This window comes from Arachis ipaensis, chromosome B10 (assembly GCF_000816755.2).
Source record: "Arachis ipaensis cultivar K30076 chromosome B10, Araip1.1, whole genome shotgun sequence".
Taxonomy (NCBI): Eukaryota; Viridiplantae; Streptophyta; class Magnoliopsida; order Fabales; family Fabaceae; genus Arachis; species Arachis ipaensis.
This window is the reverse complement of record NC_029794.2, coordinates 13,545,741-13,551,170: the sequence shown is the minus strand read 5'-3', so window position 1 is coordinate 13,551,170 and position 5,430 is coordinate 13,545,741.

Sequence of the window (5,430 nt, the reverse complement as noted above, 5' to 3'; positions counted from 1 at the left end):
TAATCAAAAATATTATTTGGATATTAAAATTAGTTACTAAAATTAGTTATTAATTTATTTATATGTAAATATATATGTAGTTTAATTTATTTTTAATATATATTTATTTTAATATATATTTTATATTAATAATTAATTTTAATAGCTAATTTTAGTATATACATAATATAATTAATATATAATATATGAATTATTGTTAATTGTTGCTAGTAAAACAATTGTATAGAACAATGCTAGGGAATCAAAAGGGTATTAGTCAAAAATCAGTTAAAATATCTTTGGGTGAATCCAAAATCTCTACGAATTAATATATATGGATGTTTCTTCTACTAAGTATCAGAATGTTTCTTTTTCATACTAAATGGATGTTCTTTTATATATTTTTCGAATTTTTTGTATAGCAAATATGAATATCTCTATTTCTTTAAGAATTTTATTTTTTTTAATTTTATAGATATTTAATTATTTTTGCTAAAATATAACTGAATATTTATTTTGTTAAGTATTAGGATGTTTTTTTTCATATTAAATGAATATTTTTTTTATATTTCTGTAATTGTGTAATTTCCAGTCTCTTTAATCATCAAAACGACACCTAATATCCCAAAACGCAGAGAGCAACCGTGTCTAAGGTGGGATTCAAACTCACCACCCATGAGATTTTAATTATATGACATTTGGTACCTTTCAATTTTTGTAAAATGTGACACTGACATCCCTTATAAACACGACACTAACTGTCGCTCATGATTTGTATCATTGACAAATCTAGGGATTTCATTTGTAGTTTATTATCTGAAGTCAGTGTAACCTACCTTTAGTTTTTGGAAAAGTATATGGAACCAAGAGGTTACTAGCAAAAAACTAAACAAAATCACATTAATTTATATTAATAATTAATTTTAAATTTTTTAAATTCAAAATTTAAAAAATTTAAAATTGATTAAGTAAACCTAATTAAAACCTATAAAAACCTTCCTCTTCTCTCTCACATTAACCTATCCACCTCCAACAATCACACACACAGACCTCTCTCTCTCACCGTCAGGCCTTCTCTGCCTCCCCACCGTGATCCATTCCTCTTCTATCACCGACATCTGGCATGTCAGATTCGCCACCGTTGACAAGAACCACTTCCCTTTCGTGAACCAGATGTGTTATCGAAGCTGCCGTTGTAGTTGGACTTGAACTTGAGCTCCATCCCTAAGGCGGCAGCGATTTCGAGGGCAGGGAATAGTCGGAGAAGAGTAGAAGGCGGTGGCGGGCGTGGAAGGAGGAGGTGACGGAGGATTAAAGAGAGGAGTTCCCATTAGTTTCATCTTCCATGGATCAAACAATGCCCATTATATCAGCCACAAACAATGTTTTCAGAAATGCTAGTTCGATCTGAATCAATTTTATTGGATTCATTTAGGATTTTTCTTGGTATCTTTCTAGCTGATGAACTCTTCTTAGCTCTTGATTTTTCTCACATGATGAATACACCTTAGATATTACCCAAAAAACTAAGAACAATGCTAGGGAACCAAAAGGGTATTAGCCAAAAACCAGCCAAAATACCTTTGGGTGAATCCAAAATCTCTACGAATTAATATATATGGATGTTTCTTCTACTATGTATCAGAATGTTTCTTTTTCATACTAAATGGATGTTCTTTTATATATTTTTCGAATTTTTTTGTATTGCAAATGTGAATATCTCTATTTCTTTAAAAATTTTATTTTTTTTAAATTTAATAGATATTTAATTATTTTTGCTAAAATATAACTGAATATTTCTTTTGTTAAGTATTATGATGTTTTTTTTTCATATTAAATGAATGTTTTTTTTATATTTATGTAATTGTGTAATTTGCAGTCTCTTTAATCATCAAAACGGCACCTAATATCCCAAAACGCAGAGAGCAACCGTGTGTAAGGTGGGATTCAAACTCACCTCCCATGATATTTTAATTATATGACATTTGGTACCTTTCAATTTTTGTAAAATGTGACACTGACATCCCTTATAAACACGACACTAACTGCTGCTCATGATTTGTATCATTGACAAATCTAGGGATTTCATTTGTAGTTTATTATCTTAAGTCAGTGTAACCTACCTTTAGTTTTTTGGGTAATATCTAAGATGTATTCATCATGTGAGAAAAATCAAGAGTTAAGAAGAGTTCATCAGTTAGAAGGATACCAAGAAAAATCCTAAATGAATCCAATAAAATTGATTCAGATCGAACTGGCATTTCTGGAAACATTGTTTGTGGCTGATATAATGGGCATTGTTTGATCCACGGAAGGTGAAACTAATGGGAACTCCTCTCTTTAATCCTCCGTCGCCTCCTCCCTCCACGCCTGCCACTGCCTCCTACTCTTCTCTGGCTGTTCCCCGCCCTCGAAATCGCCGCCGCCTTAGGGATGGAGCTCAAGTTCAACTCCAACTGCAACGGCAGCTTCGATAACACATCTGGTTCACAAAAGGGAAGCGATTTTTGTCGACGGTGGCGAATCCGACATGCCAGATGTCGGTGATAGAAGAGGAGTGGGTCGCAGTGGAGAGGCAGAGAAGGTCTGACGGTGAGAGAGAGGTCTGTGTGTGTGATTGTTGGAGGTGGATAGGTTAATGTGAGAGAGAAGATGAAGGTTTTTATAGGTTTTAATTAGGTTTACTTAATCAATTTAAAATTTTTAAAATTTTGAATTTAAAAGATTTAAAATTAATTATTAATATAAATTAATGTGGTTTTGTTTAATTTTTGGCTAATAACCTCTTGATTCCATATACTTTTCTAATTTTTAATTTTTTTATCTCTATATTTTACTGTGTCATTTGTCTGATACCTAACAAAATTTTGGATGCACAAAAATTTTTGGAACTGTAGTTGGAAGAGTTTTGGATGCGAATATAATAATATTGTGCAACTTCTTGGAATTAGAAATAAAATTGATTGAATTGTGTTCTTAACTAATTTTTGAAGAATTTTGAAATTAATAAAAGAAGGATATATGAATTGATTCAAATCAATTATGCTACATAGATTCAATAAATCAGCTACTAATCTGCTACCGTATTGTTAGAACTACATATTTGGTATTAATGAAAAACATTGATTTTTCTGCTCTAAATAAATTTAATTTTCCTATCATAACAAGTTTGATTATCCTCTTATAAAATATTTTATTATTCTAGGGGCTAGTTGCTTCTTTTTTTTTTTTTTTTTTTGAAACAAAAAATCAAGACAAGAAAAAAAAGACAAAAAAAATAAAACTAAGAAAAAACAGTTATTTTTATTCAAAAATATTTAAAATACTGAACTTACGAAAAAATAAAACTAACATTGTACCAAAAAATATTACTTATTTTTTGGTAGATAATTTTATCACTATTCTAAACCATCATGAATAGAAATTATTGTGTTTCTAACACACGACTATGAGTCTGATAAAGCTTCAAGTTGGATAGTTCAAATGAAATTTCTCTAAGGTTCCAACCACTCACTATAAGTCTCAAGGCTATTTATAATTTTATACCATGCTTGCATCTTTTTGAACAATGCTAAGATGAATCTCCCATCTTAGTTTGATTAATTCTGTTCTTAAGTCTGATTACTTTGTTGGAAAATATATAAAATAATAATGTATAAATATATATAAATATATGGTAATTAATATTTTCTTAAATGAAATTTTCCAACCACTCACTATAAGTCTCAAGGCTATTTATAATTTTATACCATGCTTGCATCTTTTTGAACAATGCTAAGATGAATCTCCCATCTTAGTTTGATTAATTCTGTTCTTAAGTCTGATTACTTTGTTTACTTTGTTGGAAAATAATAATGTATAAATATATATAAATATATGGTAATTAATTTTTTCTGTTCACCAAACAATTTTGTAATCTCAGTTCTAGTGTTTTCATTAAATAATGGAGAGAAAGGGATCAACTACATTTGTCATTAGCGAACAAATGGGAAGCATTTAAGAATGGTAGGTATAGTTTGTCCACAAATTAGGCCATAAAGAAGAAAGAAAAAGTTTGGGAAACAATAATATTAATAGTCAATATAGCCAATGGTCTTTTGAATAGCTTCAATTTCAACAACAATCCTAAGCATTTAATTCCTGATAGATACTCCCCACGCGTAATAGGGTAAAGTTATTATCTTTTATTATTTATTTTATAGATAAGATTAAAAAAAATATGAAAAAAAATTATTTAAGGATTACACTTTATTATTTAAAATGAAAATTCAAAATTTAGAGAACCTAAATTTATTGAGTACAGCTTTTCACTTGTTCTTATTATGGTCACATAAGGGTTAACTACCAAAAATGTTTCTGAATTATTTAAATACTGATAAAAATACACTCAAATTTTATTATCAACAAAAATGTCTTTAAATAATTTAAAAACACAACAAAAATACCTAACAGTAAATATATATTTAAAAAAAAAACTTAAAAATTGAATTTTGATGCAATTTTTTACAAGAATAATTATAAAAATAAGATATTATTATAATTATAATTTAGTGATTTTTCGTTAAGTATATATTTTTTTATAATTTTTTTGTTAACAACCCATAAAACTTTTAAAAAATCACAAAACAATATATACTTAACAAAAAATCACCAAATTTTAAGAATAATAATATCTCATTTTTCTAATCATACTTGTAAAAAATTGTATCAAAATTCAATCTCTAATGTATTTTTTGAAAAATACATATTTAATGTTAGTTTTTTTTTGAAAGATTATCTAACATTAAATATGTATTTCTCAAAAAATACATTACAAATTGAATTTTGATACAATTTTTTGTAAGCATGATTAAAATAATGAGATATTATATCCTTAAAAATTAGTAATTTTTTGTTAAGTATATATTTTTTTGTAATTTTTTTGTTAACAACTAATAATACTTTTAAAAAATCACAAAAAAATACATACTCACCAAAAAATTACCAAATTTTAAGGATAATAATATCTCATTTTTCTAATCATTCTTACACAAAATTGCATCAAAATTCAATCTCTAAGGTAATTTTTGAAAATACATACTTACTGTTGGGTATTTTTGTTCCATTTTTAAATTATTTAAAAGTATTTTTGTCAATAGTAAAATTCGGGTGCATTTTTGTCAGCGTTTGAATAATTCGGAGACATTTTTGGTAGTTAACCCAAAAATATAATAAAAATTAATTAAAACATACTAAAAAGTATATAAAAACAATGCCAAAAAGGGTATAAATTATTCGCTCATCACACACTTAAGCACAAATTAAGGAAGAATCACAAAACCATGCTATTTCATTGAATAAATGTGAGAAAAGGTTGATAAAATACTCTAAATTTAACACAAGATAAACCCTAAAAATGGGGTTTATCAACCTCCCCACACTTAAACCAAGCATGTCCTCATGCTTAAACCA